The following is an 18,523-nucleotide window of genomic DNA, read 5'->3' as shown; positions in this document are numbered from 1 at the left end:
GCTAATATTCCATTGTGTACATGGACCACTTCTTCTTTATCCATTCACCTCTTGTTGGACATTTTGATTGCTTCACTGTCTTGGCTATTGTGAATAAGGCTGCACTGCAGCTTTTGCGGCCGGTGTCTTCTCGATTCTTGTCTTCTCAGGTGAGAGGTCCAATGGTGCGCCTGCTGGATTGAATGGTGCCTCCATTTTTACTTTTAAACACAGCTCCTTTCTGTTCTCATTATTGGCTGTTACCCCTTTACGTCTCGCCAGCGGGTAGAGGGTACACAGTTCCCTAAAACCCCTTCAGCATTTATTGTTTGTAGACTTTTTGCTGATGGTCAGTCGACTGGTGTGAGTTGAAACCTTTTTGTAGATTAGATTGCATGGGTCTAACACTCCCTGAGGTTGAGCTTTTATCCATTTTCCTTTTCTTTTTTTAAAAGAGCGTGAGTAAAACTTAACTCTTCATACTCTCTTCTTGAAACATTTGCCCGTGTTGAATTTTTTTGTCCATTCCCTACTTCAGCACAATTTTTTAGGGCAGGTGTCCTTTACAGCCCTGAGTCCTTGGGAATGCTAAGTGACCATGAGCTGTGAGTTTAAAGCTGCTCCTGCAGGGAAAGGTCAGAAGGTGGCAGCATTTCTCCTTTACCAAATTTGGTTACTGGGGAAACAGAGCCTTAATGGAAGTGGTGTTCTCGGTTGTAAATTAGAATGGAATGTGCCAGGAAAAAGCCCTGTAAGTTTATGTCTCATTACTTCTTGTTGATATTTGTAATTTACTTTTTATTTTTTATCCCAGCAAATTTGATTACAATGGTTTGTTTGTTCTAGGTGTGCAAGATGTGGTTCTTTCACACATATTCGTGTATCTATTCTTCCTCGCATCCTTTTTCCCTGTAGGTTATGACACAATGTTGAGTAGTCTCTCTCCTGGTCTTCCGTACGTCTTTGGTGAGTATATATTTCACATGGTTTGTATATCTCTGTTGACCCCAATATGGTAATGTATCCAGTCCTCATCCCTTTCTACTTGGTGAACCATAAGTTTTTTAATGAATCTGTGGTTGCCTTTCTCTGTGGAAATATCTTCATTGGTATCAATTTTTAAGTAACTCCTAAAAGTGATATGATAGGATATGTGTCTTTTGCTTTCTCACTTACTACACGTGGCGTGATTACGTCTAGACTCATCTATGGTGCTGCAAATGGCATTGTTTCACTTTTTTCACTAGCGAATATTCCATCTGTACATGGAGGAGTTCTTCTTTGTCCACCCATCTGTTGGTGGACTTTTTGGTTACTTCCATATCTTGGCTATTGTAATACTGTGCAATGCAGATTTGCCTGCCTGTGTCTTTGCAATTCTCTCTTCTTAGATTTTAGGTCGAGGAGTGGGCCTGCTGGATCATATGGTAGCTCAATGTTGACCTTTTTAAGGCACCTCCATTCTGTTCTCATTCGTGGCCCTTTCCAAGTTACGTCCCACTTGAAGTTGAGGGTATGCACTTCTCCACAACACCTTCAGCATTTATTGTTTGTAGTAGTTTTCTTAAAGATGGTGATTCTGACAAGTGTGAGCTGATACCTTTTTGCGGTTGAATTCGCACGTGCCTCATAATCCGTTGAAGTTGAGCTTTAAGGCATGTCCTTTTTATTTTTCAAGCTGTGATTACCCCTTAGTTCTTCAAAGTGTTCTCTTAAAGTATGTGTCACATTTTGAAATGTTTTGGCCATGACCCCCCTCAAGACATTTTGAGGGCAGGTTTCATTTACAGTTCTGCAGTACTTGTTCCTATGAAATGACCGTTAGCACAGCCTTTAAAGCTGCTTTTGCAGGTAACTGCCAGAGGGTGGCAGCCTTTCTATTGTCCCCCACCCTGGTACCTAGGGAAAAGCCCTTGCGGCCTGTGGTGTTTCTCGGTTATAAATTAGAGTGGAGTGTGCCCGGACAAACCCACACAAGCTGATGTCTCCTTCCTTTTGTTGGTTTTTTAAATTTACTTTTTATTTTTCATTGGAGTAGTTTTCCACTGTGTACGTGGACCACTTCTACTTTGTGCATTCCTCGGTTGACGGACATTTTCATTGCTTCCAAGTGTCGGCTATGGTAAATATTGTTGGAGTGCAGGATTGCCAGCCTGTGACTTTTTGATTCTCATTTTCTCAGGTGATAGGCCCAGCAGTGGTTGGGATTGATTGACTGGTAGCACCGTGTTACCCTTTTCAAAGCACCTTCTTTGTGTTTTCATTAGTGGCTCTTACCACGTCCCCCTTAGAATCGAGGGTACGCATTTCTCCACAATCGCTTCAGCATTTATTGTTTGCAGCATTTATGCTAATGGCCCTTCTGGCTGCTGTGAGCTGATAGGTTTTTGTAATTTGGGTTTGCATGTCTTTGAAAATTCGTAAAACTCATCATTTTTCTCTGCCGTTTTCTTTTCTGTTAAAAAAAGGAAACAATTGGGAGTACAGTATAACTCTTGAAATTGTCTTCTTGGAAGGTTGCCCTCTTTGGAATTTTTCGGTCGATTTTCCACCCCAGAATTTTTTTAGAGAGCAGGTGTCATTTACCGAACGGCAAGTTTGGTGACTATTTAGTGACCTTTGGCAATGGATGTAAAGCTGCTGTTGTGGGAAGTGGCCTCAAGGAGGCAGCATTTCTCCATTCCCAAATCTGGGTACTAGGGCAGCAGAGTCTTTCTGGAAGTCGTGTTCCTAGGTTGTAAATTACATTGGAATGTGCATGGAGAAACCCCCATTAGATTATGTCTCATTATTTCTTCTTGGTTTTAAAAATTGCTTTAATTGGGGTAAAGCTTAGAATATTGTTTCTCCTAGGTGTACACGACCTGGTTCATTTGTACATTATATATGTCTATTCAAGTACAGATCCTCTTCCCATGTAAAATGTTACTGAGGGTTCCGCAGACCTCCCTTGCTATATGGTCGGTCTTTTTGATATATGTATGTAATATGTGTTTGTATGCATACAGTAACACTAATCTTAATTTATCCATTCCCCCCACCTCCTTTCCTTTCAGATGAGCATAGTTTGCTTTCTAAGTCTGTGAGTGTCTTTCTCTGTGGAAATATGTTCATTGGTGTCAGTTATTAGATAACGCCTATAAGTGATATCATAGAATATAGGTCTTTTGCTTTCCGACTTACCTCATGGTTCGTGATTATCTCCAGACTCATTTGTGGTGCCTCAGAGAGCAATGGTTCATTGTCTTCCATGGCTAATATTCCATTGTGTACATGGACCACTTCTTCTTTATCCATTCACCTCTTGTTGGACATTTTGATTGCTTCACTGTCTTGGCTATTGTGAATAAGGCTGCACTGCAGCTTTTGCGGCCGGTGTCTTCTCGATTCTTGTCTTCTCAGGTGAGAGGTCCAATGGTGCGCCTGCTGGATTGAATGGTGCCTCCATTTTTACTTTTAAACACAGCTCCTTTCTGTTCTCATTATTGGCTGTTACCCCTTTACGTCTCACCAGCGGGTAGAGGGTACACAGTTCCCTAAAACCCCTTCAGCATTTATTGTTTGTAGACTTTTTGCTGATGGTCAGTCGACTGGTGTGAGTTGAAACCTTTTTGTAGATTAGATTGCATGGGTCTAACACTCCCTGAGGTTGAGCTTTTATCCATTTTCCTTTTCTTTTTTTAAAAGAGCGTGAGTAAAACTTAACTCTTCATACTCTCTTCTTGAAACGTTTGCCCGTGTTGAATTGTTTTGTCCATTCCCTACTTCAGCACAATTTTTTAGGGCAGGTGTCCTTTACAGCCCTGAGTCCTTGGGAATGCTAAGTGACCATGAGCTGTGAGTTTAAAGCTGCTCCTGCAGGGAAAGGTCAGAAGGTGGCAGCATTTCTCCTTTACCAAATTTGGTTACTGGGGAAACAGAGCCTTAATGGAAGTGGTGTTCTAGGTTGTAAATTAGAATGGAATGTGCCAGGAAAAAGCCCTGTAAGTTTATGTCTCATTACTTCTTGTTGATATTTGTAATTTACTTTTTATTTTTTATCCCAGCAAATTTGATTACAATGGTTTGTTTGTTCTAGGTGTGCAAGATGTGGTTCTTTCACACATATTCGTGTATCTATTCTTCCTCGCATCCTTTTTCCCTGTAGGTTATGACACAATGTTGAGTAGTCTCTCTCCTGGTCTTCCGTACGTCTTTGGTGAGTATATATTTCACATGGTTTGTATATCTCTGTTGACCCCAATATGGTAATGTATCCAGTCCTCATCCCTTTCTACTTGGTGAACCATAAGTTTTTTAATGAATCTGTGGTTGCCTTTCTCTGTGGAAATATCTTCATTGGTATCAATTCTTAAGTAACTCCTAAAAGTGATATGATAGGATATGTGTCTTTTGCTTTCTCACTTACTACACGTGGCGTGATTACGTCTAGACTCATCTATGGTGCTGCAAATGGCATTGTTTCACTTTTTTCACTAGCGAATATTCCATCTGTACATGGAGGAGTTCTTCTTTGTCCACCCATCTGTTGGTGGACTTTTTGGTTACTTCCATATCTTGGCTATTGTAATACTGTGCAATGCAGATTTGCCTGCCTGTGTCTTTGCAATTCTCTCTTCTTAGATTTTAGGTCGAGGAGTGGGCCTGCTGGATCATATGGTAGCTCAATGTTGACCTTTTTAAGGCACCTCCATTCTGTTCTCATTCGTGGCCCTTTCCAAGTTACGTCCCACTTGAAGTTGAGGGTATGCACTTCTCCACAACACCTTCAGCATTTATTGTTTGTAGTAGTTTTCTTAAAGATGGTGATTCTGACAAGTGTGAGCTGATACCTTTTTGCGGTTGAATTCGCACGTGCCTCATAATCCGTTGAAGTTGAGCTTTAAGGCATGTCCTTTTTATTTTTCAAGCTGTGATTACCCCTTAGTTCTTCAAAGTGTTCTCTTAAAGTATGTGTCACATTTTGAAATGTTTTGGCCATGACCCCCCTCAAGACATTTTGAGGGCAGGTTTCATTTACAGTTCTGCAGTACTTGTTCCTATGAAATGACCGTTAGCACAGCCTTTAAAGCTGCTTTTGCAGGTAACTGCCAGAGGGTGGCAGCCTTTCTATTGTCCCCCACCCTGGTACCTAGGGAAAAGCCCTTGCGGCCTGTGGTGTTTCTCGGTTATAAATTAGAGTGGAGTGTGCCCGGACAAACCCACACAAGCTGATGTCTCCTTCCTTTTGTTGGTTTTTTAAATTTACTTTTTATTTTTCATTGGAGTAGTTTTCCACTGTGTACGTGGACCACTTCTACTTTGTGCATTCCTCGGTTGACGGACATTTTCATTGCTTCCAGGTGTCGGCTATGGTAAATATTGTTGGAGTGCAGGATTGCCAGCCTGTGACTTTTTGATTCTCATTTTCTCAGGTGATAGGCCCAGCAGTGGTTGGGATTGATTGACTGGTAGCACCGTGTTACCCTTTTCAAAGCACCTTCTTTGTGTTTTCATTAGTGGCTCTTACCACGTCCCCCTTAGAATCGAGGGTACGCATTTCTCCACAATCGCTTCAGCATTTATTGTTTGCAGCATTTATGCTAATGGCCCTTCTGGCTGCTGTGAGCTGATAGGTTTTTGTAATTTGGGTTTGCATGTCTTTGAAAATTCGTAAAACTCATCATTTTTCTCTGCCGTTTTCTTTTCTGTTAAAAAAAGGAAACAATTGGGAGTACAGTATAACTCTTGAAATTGTCTTCTTGGAAGGTTGCCCTCTTTGGAATTTTTCGGTCGATTTTCCACCCCAGAATTTTTTTAGAGAGCAGGTGTCATTTACCGAACGGCAAGTTTGGTGACTATTTAGTGACCTTTGGCAATGGATGTAAAGCTGCTGTTGTGGGAAGTGGCCTCAAGGAGGCAGCATTTCTCCATTCCCAAATCTGGGTACTAGGGCAGCAGAGTCTTTCTGGAAGTCGTGTTCCTAGGTTGTAAATTACATTGGAATGTGCATGGAGAAACCCCCATTAGATTATGTCTCATTATTTCTTCTTGGTTTTAAAAATTGCTTTAATTGGGGTAAAGCTTAGAATATTGTTTCTCCTAGGTGTACACGACCTGGTTCATTTGTACATTATATATGTCTATTCAAGTACAGATCCTCTTCCCATGTAAAATGTTACTGAGGGTTCCGCAGACCTCCCTTGCTATATGGTCGGTCTTTTTGATATATGTATGTAATATGTGTTTGTATGCATACAGTAACACTAATCTTAATTTATCCATTCCCCCCACCTCCTTTCCTTTCAGATGAGCATAGTTTGCTTTCTAAGTCTGTGAGTGTCTTTCTCTGTGGAAATATGTTCATTGGTGTCAGTTATTAGATAACGCCTATAAGTGATATCATAGAATATAGGTCTTTTGCTTTCCGACTTACCTCATGGTTCGTGATTATCTCCAGACTCATTTGTGGTGCCTCAGAGAGCAATGGTTCATTGTCTTCCATGGCTAATATTCCATTGTGTACATGGACCACTTCTTCTTTATCCATTCACCTCTTGTTGGACATTTTGATTGCTTCACTGTCTTGGCTATTGTGAATAAGGCTGCACTGCAGCTTTTGCGGCCGGTGTCTTCTCGATTCTTGTCTTCTCAGGTGAGAGGTCCAATGGTGCGCCTGCTGGATTGAATGGTGCCTCCATTTTTACTTTTAAACACAGCTCCTTTCTGTTCTCATTATTGGCTGTTACCCCTTTACGTCTCACCAGCGGGTAGAGGGTACACAGTTCCCTAAAACCCCTTCAGCATTTATTGTTTGTAGACTTTTTGCTGATGGTCAGTCGACTGGTGTGAGTTGAAACCTTTTTGTAGATTAGATTGCATGGGTCTAACACTCCCTGAGGTTGAGCTTTTATCCATTTTCCTTTTCTTTTTTTAAAAGAGCGTGAGTAAAACTTAACTCTTCATACTCTCTTCTTGAAACGTTTGCCTGTGTTGAATTTTTTTGTCCATTCCCTACTTCAGCACAATTTTTTAGGGCAGGTGTCCTTTACAGCCCTGAGTCCCTGGGAATGCTAAGTGACCATGAGCTGTGAGTTTAAAGCTGCTCCTGCAGGGAAAGGTCAGAAGGTGGCAGCATTTCTCCTTTACCAAATTTGGTTACTGGGGAAACAGAGCCTTAATGGAAGTGGTGTTCTAGGTTGTAAATTAGAATGGAATGTGCCAGGAAAAAGCCCTGTAAGTTTATGTCTCATTACTTCTTGTTGATATTTGTAATTTACTTTTTATTTTTTATCCCAGCAAATTTGATTACAATGGTTTGTTTGTTCTAGGTGTGCAAGATGTGGTTCTTTCACACATATTCGTGTATCTATTCTTCCTCGCATCCTTTTTCCCTGTAGGTTATGACACAATGTTGAGTAGTCTCTCTCCTGGTCTTCCGTACGTCTTTGGTGAGTATATATTTCACATGGTTTGTATATCTCTGTTGACCCCAATATGGTAATGTATCCAGTCCTCATCCCTTTCTACTTGGTGAACCATAAGTTTTTTAATGAATCTGTGGTTGCCTTTCTCTGTGGAAATATCTTCATTGGTATCAATTTTTAAGTAACTCCTAAAAGTGATATGATAGGATATGTGTCTTTTGCTTTCTCACTTACTACACGTGGCGTGATTACGTCTAGACTCATCTATGGTGCTGCAAATGGCATTGTTTCACTTTTTTCACTAGCGAATATTCCATCTGTACATGGAGGAGTTCTTCTTTGTCCACCCATCTGTTGGTGGACTTTTTGGTTACTTCCATATCTTGGCTATTGTAATACTGTGCAATGCAGATTTGCCTGCCTGTGTCTTTGCAATTCTCTCTTCTTAGATTTTAGGTCGAGGAGTGGGCCTGCTGGATCATATGGTAGCTCAATGTTGACCTTTTTAAGGCACCTCCATTCTGTTCTCATTCGTGGCCCTTTCCAAGTTACGTCCCACTTGAAGTTGAGGGTATGCACTTCTCCACAACACCTTCAGCATTTATTGTTTGTAGTAGTTTTCTTAAAGATGGTGATTCTGACAAGTGTGAGCTGATACCTTTTTGCGGTTGAATTCGCACGTGCCTCATAATCCGTTGAAGTTGAGCTTTAAGGCATGTCCTTTTTATTTTTCAAGCTGTGATTACCCCTTAGTTCTTCAAAGTGTTCTCTTAAAGTATGTGTCACATTTTGAAATGTTTTGGCCATGACCCCCCTCAAGACATTTTGAGGGCAGGTTTCATTTACAGTTCTGCAGTACTTGTTCCTATGAAATGACCGTTAGCACAGCCTTTAAAGCTGCTTTTGCAGGTAACTGCCAGAGGGTGGCAGCCTTTCTATTGTCCCCCACCCTGGTACCTAGGGAAAAGCCCTTGCGGCCTGTGGTGTTTCTCGGTTATAAATTAGAGTGGAGTGTGCCCGGACAAACCCACACAAGCTGATGTCTCCTTCCTTTTGTTGGTTTTTTAAATTTACTTTTTATTTTTCATTGGAGTAGTTTTCCACTGTGTACGTGGACCACTTCTACTTTGTGCATTCCTCGGTTGACGGACATTTTCATTGCTTCCAGGTGTCGGCTATGGTAAATATTGTTGGAGTGCAGGATTGCCAGCCTGTGACTTTTTGATTCTCATTTTCTCAGGTGATAGGCCCAGCAGTGGTTGGGATTGATTGACTGGTAGCACCGTGTTACCCTTTTCAAAGCACCTTCTTTGTGTTTTCATTAGTGGCTCTTACCACGTCCCCCTTAGAATCGAGGGTACGCATTTCTCCACAATCGCTTCAGCATTTATTGTTTGCAGCATTTATGCTAATGGCCCTTCTGGCTGCTGTGAGCTGATAGGTTTTTGTAATTTGGGTTTGCATGTCTTTGAAAATTCGTAAAACTCATCATTTTTCTCTGCCGTTTTCTTTTCTGTTAAAAAAAGGAAACAATTGGGAGTACAGTATAACTCTTGAAATTGTCTTCTTGGAAGGTTGCCCTCTTTGGAATTTTTCGGTCGATTTTCCACCCCAGAATTTTTTTAGAGAGCAGGTGTCATTTACCGAACGGCAAGTTTGGTGACTATTTAGTGACCTTTGGCAATGGATGTAAAGCTGCTGTTGTGGGAAGTGGCCTCAAGGAGGCAGCATTTCTCCATTCCCAAATCTGGGTACTAGGGCAGCAGAGTCTTTCTGGAAGTCGTGTTCCTAGGTTGTAAATTACATTGGAATGTGCATGGAGAAACCCCCATTAGATTATGTCTCATTATTTCTTCTTGGTTTTAAAAATTGCTTTAATTGGGGTAAAGCTTAGAATATTGTTTCTCCTAGGTGTACACGACCTGGTTCATTTGTACATTATATATGTCTATTCAAGTACAGATCCTCTTCCCATGTAAAATGTTACTGAGGGTTCCGCAGACCTCCCTTGCTATATGGTCGGTCTTTTTGATATATGTATGTAATATGTGTTTGTATGCATACAGTAACACTAATCTTAATTTATCCATTCCCCCCACCTCCTTTCCTTTCAGATGAGCATAGTTTGCTTTCTAAGTCTGTGAGTGTCTTTCTCTGTGGAAATATGTTCATTGGTGTCAGTTATTAGATAACGCCTATAAGTGATATCATAGAATATAGGTCTTTTGCTTTCCGACTTACCTCATGGTTCGTGATTATCTCCAGACTCATTTGTGGTGCCTCAGAGAGCAATGGTTCATTGTCTTCCATGGCTAATATTCCATTGTGTACATGGACCACTTCTTCTTTATCCATTCACCTCTTGTTGGACATTTTGATTGCTTCACTGTCTTGGCTATTGTGAATAAGGCTGCACTGCAGCTTTTGCGGCCGGTGTCTTCTCGATTCTTGTCTTCTCAGGTGAGAGGTCCAATGGTGCGCCTGCTGGATTGAATGGTGCCTCCATTTTTACTTTTAAACACAGCTCCTTTCTGTTCTCATTATTGGCTGTTACCCCTTTACGTCTCACCAGCGGGTAGAGGGTACACAGTTCCCTAAAACCCCTTCAGCATTTATTGTTTGTAGACTTTTTGCTGATGGTCAGTCGACTGGTGTGAGTTGAAACCTTTTTGTAGATTAGATTGCATGGGTCTAACACTCCCTGAGGTTGAGCTTTTATCCATTTTCCTTTTCTTTTTTTAAAAGAGCGTGAGTAAAACTTAACTCTTCATACTCTCTTCTTGAAACGTTTGCCTGTGTTGAATTTTTTTGTCCATTCCCTACTTCAGCACAATTTTTTAGGGCAGGTGTCCTTTACAGCCCTGAGTCCCTGGGAATGCTAAGTGACCATGAGCTGTGAGTTTAAAGCTGCTCCTGCAGGGAAAGGTCAGAAGGTGGCAGCATTTCTCCTTTACCAAATTTGGTTACTGGGGAAACAGAGCCTTAATGGAAGTGGTGTTCTAGGTTGTAAATTAGAATGGAATGTGCCAGGAAAAAGCCCTGTAAGTTTATGTCTCATTACTTCTTGTTGATATTTGTAATTTACTTTTTATTTTTTATCCCAGCAAATTTGATTACAATGGTTTGTTTGTTCTAGGTGTGCAAGATGTGGTTCTTTCACACATATTCGTGTATCTATTCTTCCTCGCATCCTTTTTCCCTGTAGGTTATGACACAATGTTGAGTAGTCTCTCTCCTGGTCTTCCGTACGTCTTTGGTGAGTATATATTTCACATGGTTTGTATATCTCTGTTGACCCCAATATGGTAATGTATCCAGTCCTCATCCCTTTCTACTTGGTGAACCATAAGTTTTTTAATGAATCTGTGGTTGCCTTTCTCTGTGGAAATATCTTCATTGGTATCAATTCTTAAGTAACTCCTAAAAGTGATATGATAGGATATGTGTCTTTTGCTTTCTCACTTACTACACGTGGCGTGATTACGTCTAGACTCATCTATGGTGCTGCAAATGGCATTGTTTCACTTTTTTCACTAGCGAATATTCCATCTGTACATGGAGGAGTTCTTCTTTGTCCACCCATCTGTTGGTGGACTTTTTGGTTACTTCCATATCTTGGCTATTGTAATACTGTGCAATGCAGATTTGCCTGCCTGTGTCTTTGCAATTCTCTCTTCTTAGATTTTAGGTCGAGGAGTGGGCCTGCTGGATCATATGGTAGCTCAATGTTGACCTTTTTAAGGCACCTCCATTCTGTTCTCATTCGTGGCCCTTTCCAAGTTACGTCCCACTTGAAGTTGAGGGTATGCACTTCTCCACAACACCTTCAGCATTTATTGTTTGTAGTAGTTTTCTTAAAGATGGTGATTCTGACAAGTGTGAGCTGATACCTTTTTGCGGTTGAATTCGCACGTGCCTCATAATCCGTTGAAATTGAGCTTTAAGGCATGTCCTTTTTATTTTTCAAGCTGTGATTACCCCTTAGTTCTTCAAAGTGTTCTCTTAAAGTATGTGTCACATTTTGAAATGTTTTGGCCATGACCCCCCTCAAGACATTTTGAGGGCAGGTTTCATTTACAGTTCTGCAGTACTTGTTCCTATGAAATGACCGTTAGCACAGCCTTTAAAGCTGCTTTTGCAGGTAACTGCCAGAGGGTGGCAGCCTTTCTATTGTCCCCCACCCTGGTACCTAGGGAAAAGCCCTTGCGGCCTGTGGTGTTTCTCGGTTATAAATTAGAGTGGAGTGTGCCCGGACAAACCCACACAAGCTGATGTCTCCTTCCTTTTGTTGGTTTTTTAAATTTACTTTTTATTTTTCATTGGAGTAGTTTTCCACTGTGTACGTGGACCACTTCTACTTTGTGCATTCCTCGGTTGACGGACATTTTCATTGCTTCCAAGTGTCGGCTATGGTAAATATTGTTGGAGTGCAGGATTGCCAGCCTGTGACTTTTTGATTCTCATTTTCTCAGGTGATAGGCCCAGCAGTGGTTGGGATTGATTGACTGGTAGCACCGTGTTACCCTTTTCAAAGCACCTTCTTTGTGTTTTCATTAGTGGCTCTTACCACGTCCCCCTTAGAATCGAGGGTACGCATTTCTCCACAATCGCTTCAGCATTTATTGTTTGCAGCATTTATGCTAATGGCCCTTCTGGCTGCTGTGAGCTGATAGGTTTTTGTAATTTGGGTTTGCATGTCTTTGAAAATTCGTAAAACTCATCATTTTTCTCTGCCGTTTTCTTTTCTGTTAAAAAAAGGAAACAATTGGGAGTACAGTATAACTCTTGAAATTGTCTTCTTGGAAGGTTGCCCTCTTTGGAATTTTTCGGTCGATTTTCCACCCCAGAATTTTTTTAGAGAGCAGGTGTCATTTACCGAACGGCAAGTTTGGTGACTATTTAGTGACCTTTGGCAATGGATGTAAAGCTGCTGTTGTGGGAAGTGGCCTCAAGGAGGCAGCATTTCTCCATTCCCAAATCTGGGTACTAGGGCAGCAGAGTCTTTCTGGAAGTCGTGTTCCTAGGTTGTAAATTACATTGGAATGTGCATGGAGAAACCCCCATTAGATTATGTCTCATTATTTCTTCTTGGTTTTAAAAATTGCTTTAATTGGGGTAAAGCTTAGAATATTGTTTCTCCTAGGTGTACACGACCTGGTTCATTTGTACATTATATATGTCTATTCAAGTACAGATCCTCTTCCCATGTAAAATGTTACTGAGGGTTCCGCAGACCTCCCTTGCTATATGGTCGGTCTTTTTGATATATGTATGTAATATGTGTTTGTATGCATACAGTAACACTAATCTTAATTTATCCATTCCCCCCACCTCCTTTCCTTTCAGATGAGCATAGTTTGCTTTCTAAGTCTGTGAGTGTCTTTCTCTGTGGAAATATGTTCATTGGTGTCAGTTATTAGATAACGCCTATAAGTGATATCATAGAATATAGGTCTTTTGCTTTCCGACTTACCTCATGGTTCGTGATTATCTCCAGACTCATTTGTGGTGCCTCAGAGAGCAATGGTTCATTGTCTTCCATGGCTAATATTCCATTGTGTACATGGACCACTTCTTCTTTATCCATTCACCTCTTGTTGGACATTTTGATTGCTTCACTGTCTTGGCTATTGTGAATAAGGCTGCACTGCAGCTTTTGCGGCCGGTGTCTTCTCGATTCTTGTCTTCTCAGGTGAGAGGTCCAATGGTGCGCCTGCTGGATTGAATGGTGCCTCCATTTTTACTTTTAAACACAGCTCCTTTCTGTTCTCATTATTGGCTGTTACCCCTTTACGTCTCACCAGCGGGTAGAGGGTACACAGTTCCCTAAAACCCCTTCAGCATTTATTGTTTGTAGACTTTTTGCTGATGGTCAGTCGACTGGTGTGAGTTGAAACCTTTTTGTAGATTAGATTGCATGGGTCTAACACTCCCTGAGGTTGAGCTTTTATCCATTTTCCTTTTCTTTTTTTAAAAGAGCGTGAGTAAAACTTAACTCTTCATACTCTCTTCTTGAAACGTTTGCCTGTGTTGAATTTTTTTGTCCATTCCCTACTTCAGCACAATTTTTTAGGGCAGGTGTCCTTTACAGCCCTGAGTCCTTGGGAATGCTAAGTGACCATGAGCTGTGAGTTTAAAGCTGCTCCTGCAGGGAAAGGTCAGAAGGTGGCAGCATTTCTCCTTTACCAAATTTGGTTACTGGGGAAACAGAGCCTTAATGGAAGTGGTGTTCTAGGTTGTAAATTAGAATGGAATGTGCCAGGAAAAAGCCCTGTAAGTTTATGTCTCATTACTTCTTGTTGATATTTGTAATTTACTTTTTATTTTTTATCCCAGCAAATTTGATTACAATGGTTTGTTTGTTCTAGGTGTGCAAGATGTGGTTCTTTCACACATATTCGTGTATCTATTCTTCCTCGCATCCTTTTTCCCTGTAGGTTATGACACAGTGTTGAGTAGTCTCTCTCCTGGTCTTCCGTACGTCTTTGGTGAGTATATATTTCACATGGTTTGTATATCTCTGTTGACCCCAATATGGTAATGTATCCAGTCCTCATCCCTTTCTACTTGGTGAACCATAAGTTTTTTAATGAATCTGTGGTTGCCTTTCTCTGTGGAAATATCTTCATTGGTATCAATTTTTAAGTAACTCCTAAAAGTGATATGATAGGATATGTGTCTTTTGCTTTCTCACTTACTACACGTGGCGTGATTACGTCTAGACTCATCTATGGTGCTGCAAATGGCATTGTTTCACTTTTTTCACTAGCGAATATTCCATCTGTACATGGAGGAGTTCTTCTTTGTCCACCCATCTGTTGGTGGACTTTTTGGTTACTTCCATATCTTGGCTATTGTAATACTGTGCAATGCAGATTTGCCTGCCTGTGTCTTTGCAATTCTCTCTTCTTAGATTTTAGGTCGAGGAGTGGGCCTGCTGGATCATATGGTAGCTCAATGTTGACCTTTTTAAGGCACCTCCATTCTGTTCTCATTCGTGGCCCTTTCCAAGTTACGTCCCACTTGAAGTTGAGGGTATGCACTTCTCCACAACACCTTCAGCATTTATTGTTTGTAGTAGTTTTCTTAAAGATGGTGATTCTGACAAGTGTGAGCTGATACCTTTTTGCGGTTGAATTCGCACGTGCCTCATAATCCGTTGAAGTTGAGCTTTAAGGCATGTCCTTTTTATTTTTCAAGCTGTGATTACCCCTTAGTTCTTCAAAGTGTTCTCTTAAAGTATGTGTCACATTTTGAAATGTTTTGGCCATGACCCCCCTCAAGACATTTTGAGGGCAGGTTTCATTTACAGTTCTGCAGTACTTGTTCCTATGAAATGACCGTTAGCACAGCCTTTAAAGCTGCTTTTGCAGGTAACTGCCAGAGGGTGGCAGCCTTTCTATTGTCCCCCACCCTGGTACCTAGGGAAAAGCCCTTGCGGCCTGTGGTGTTTCTCGGTTATAAATTAGAGTGGAGTGTGCCCGGACAAACCCACACAAGCTGATGTCTCCTTCCTTTTGTTGGTTTTTTAAATTTACTTTTTATTTTTCATTGGAGTAGTTTTCCACTGTGTACGTGGACCACTTCTACTTTGTGCATTCCTCGGTTGACGGACATTTTCATTGCTTCCAAGTGTCGGCTATGGTAAATATTGTTGGAGTGCAGGATTGCCAGCCTGTGACTTTTTGATTCTCATTTTCTCAGGTGATAGGCCCAGCAGTGGTTGGGATTGATTGACTGGTAGCACCGTGTTACCCTTTTCAAAGCACCTTCTTTGTGTTTTCATTAGTGGCTCTTACCACGTCCCCCTTAGAATCGAGGGTACGCATTTCTCCACAATCGCTTCAGCATTTATTGTTTGCAGCATTTATGCTAATGGCCCTTCTGGCTGCTGTGAGCTGATAGGTTTTTGTAATTTGGGTTTGCATGTCTTTGAAAATTCGTAAAACTCATCATTTTTCTCTGCCGTTTTCTTTTCTGTTAAAAAAAGGAAACAATTGGGAGTACAGTATAACTCTTGAAATTGTCTTCTTGGAAGGTTGCCCTCTTTGGAATTTTTCGGTCGATTTTCCACCCCAGAATTTTTTTAGAGAGCAGGTGTCATTTACCGAACGGCAAGTTTGGTGACTATTTAGTGACCTTTGGCAATGGATGTAAAGCTGCTGTTGTGGGAAGTGGCCTCAAGGAGGCAGCATTTCTCCATTCCCAAATCTGGGTACTAGGGCAGCAGAGTCTTTCTGGAAGTCGTGTTCCTAGGTTGTAAATTACATTGGAATGTGCATGGAGAAACCCCCATTAGATTATGTCTCATTATTTCTTCTTGGTTTTAAAAATTGCTTTAATTGGGGTAAAGCTTAGAATATTGTTTCTCCTAGGTGTACACGACCTGGTTCATTTGTACATTATATATGTCTATTCAAGTACAGATCCTCTTCCCATGTAAAATGTTACTGAGGGTTCCGCAGACCTCCCTTGCTATATGGTCGGTCTTTTTGATATATGTATGTAATATGTGTTTGTATGCATACAGTAACACTAATCTTAATTTATCCATTCCCCCCACCTCCTTTCCTTTCAGATGAGCATAGTTTGCTTTCTAAGTCTGTGAGTGTCTTTCTCTGTGGAAATATGTTCATTGGTGTCAGTTATTAGATAACGCCTATAAGTGATATCATAGAATATAGGTCTTTTGCTTTCCGACTTACCTCATGGTTCGTGATTATCTCCAGACTCATTTGTGGTGCCTCAGAGAGCAATGGTTCATTGTCTTCCATGGCTAATATTCCATTGTGTACATGGACCACTTCTTCTTTATCCATTCACCTCTTGTTGGACATTTTGATTGCTTCACTGTCTTGGCTATTGTGAATAAGGCTGCACTGCAGCTTTTGCGGCCGGTGTCTTCTCGATTCTTGTCTTCTCAGGTGAGAGGTCCAATGGTGCGCCTGCTGGATTGAATGGTGCCTCCATTTTTACTTTTAAACACAGCTCCTTTCTGTTCTCATTATTGGCTGTTACCCCTTTACGTCTCACCAGCGGGTAGAGGGTACACAGTTCCCTAAAACCCCTTCAGCATTTATTGTTTGTAGACTTTTTGCTGATGGTCAGTCGACTGGTGTGAGTTGAAACCTTTTTGTAGATTAGATTGCATGGGTCTAACACTCCCTGAGGTTGAGCTTTTATCCATTTTCCTTTTCTTTTTTTAAAAGAGCGTGAGTAAAACTTAACTCTTCATACTCTCTTCTTGAAACGTTTGCCCGTGTTGAATTTTTTTGTCCATTCCCTACTTCAGCACAATTTTTTAGGGCAGGTGTCCTTTACAGCCCTGAGTCCTTGGGAATGCTAAGTGACCATGAGCTGTGAGTTTAAAGCTGCTCCTGCAGGGAAAGGTCAGAAGGTGGCAGCATTTCTCCTTTACCAAATTTGGTTACTGGGGAAACAGAGCCTTAATGGAAGTGGTGTTCTCGGTTGTAAATTAGAATGGAATGTGCCAGGAAAAAGCCCTGTAAGTTTATGTCTCATTACTTCTTGTTGATATTTGTAATTTACTTTTTATTTTTTATCCCAGCAAATTTGATTACAATGGTTTGTTTGTTCTAGGTGTGCAAGATGTGGTTCTTTCACACATATTCGTGTATCTATTCTTCCTCGCATCCTTTTTCCCTGTAGGTTATGACACAATGTTGAGTAGTCTCTCTCCTGGTCTTCCGTACGTCTTTGGTGAGTATATATTTCACATGGTTTGTATATCTCTGTTGACCCCAATATGGTAATGTATCCAGTCCTCATCCCTTTCTACTTGGTGAACCATAAGTTTTTTAATGAATCTGTGGTTGCCTTTCTCTGTGGAAATATCTTCATTGGTATCAATTTTTAAGTAACTCCTAAAAGTGATATGATAGGATATGTGTCTTTTGCTTTCTCACTTACTACACGTGGCGTGATTACGTCTAGACTCATCTATGGTGCTGCAAATGGCATTGTTTCACTTTTTTCACTAGCGAATATTCCATCTGTACATGGAGGAGTTCTTCTTTGTCCACCCATCTGTTGGTGGACTTTTTGGTTACTTCCATATCTTGGCTATTGTAATACTGTGCAATGCAGATTTGCCTGCCTGTGTCTTTGCAATTCTCTCTTCTTAGATTTTAGGTCGAGGAGTGGGCCTGCTGGATCATATGGTAGCTCAATGTTGACCTTTTTAAGGCACCTCCATTCTGTTCTCATTCGTGGCCCTTTCCAAGTTACGTCCCACTTGAAGTTGAGGGTATGCACTTCTCCACAACACCTTCAGCATTTATTGTTTGTAGTAGTTTTCTTAAAGATGGTGATTCTGACAAGTGTGAGCTGATACCTTTTTGCGGTTGAATTCGCACGTGCCTCATAATCCGTTGAAGTTGAGCTTTAAGGCATGTCCTTTTTATTTTTCAAGCTGTGATTACCCCTTAGTTCTTCAAAGTGTTCTCTTAAAGTATGTGTCACATTTTGAAATGTTTTGGCCATGACCCCCCTCAAGACATTTTGAGGGCAGGTTTCATTTACAGTTCTGCAGTACTTGTTCCTATGAAATGACCGTTAGCACAGCCTTTAAAGCTGCTTTTGCAGGTAACTGCCAGAGGGTGGCAGCCTTTCTATTGTCCCCCACCCTGGTACCTAGGGAAAAGCCCTTGCGGCCTGTGGTGTTTCTCGGTTATAAATTAGAGTGGAGTGTGCCCGGACAAACCCACACAAGCTGATGTCTCCTTCCTTTTGTTGGTTTTTTAAATTTACTTTTTATTTTTCATTGGAGTAGTTTTCCACTGTGTACGTGGACCACTTCTACTTTGTGCATTCCTCGGTTGACGGACATTTTCATTGCTTCCAAGTGTCGGCTATGGTAAATATTGTTGGAGTGCAGGATTGCCAGCCTGTGACTTTTTGATTCTCATTTTCTCAGGTGATAGGCCCAGCAGTGGTTGGGATTGATTGACTGGTAGCACCGTGTTACCCTTTTCAAAGCACCTTCTTTGTGTTTTCATTAGTGGCTCTTACCACGTCCCCCTTAGAATCGAGGGTACGCATTTCTCCACAATCGCTTCAGCATTTATTGTTTGCAGCATTTATGCTAATGGCCCTTCTGGCTGCTGTGAGCTGATAGG

The sequence above is a fragment of the Balaenoptera ricei genome, chromosome 16 (genome assembly GCF_028023285.1).
Source record: "Balaenoptera ricei isolate mBalRic1 chromosome 16, mBalRic1.hap2, whole genome shotgun sequence".
NCBI lineage: Eukaryota > Metazoa > Chordata > Mammalia > Artiodactyla > Balaenopteridae > Balaenoptera > Balaenoptera ricei.
The sequence above is the reverse complement of the archived record's forward strand: the minus strand, read 5'-3'. Positions refer to the sequence as shown.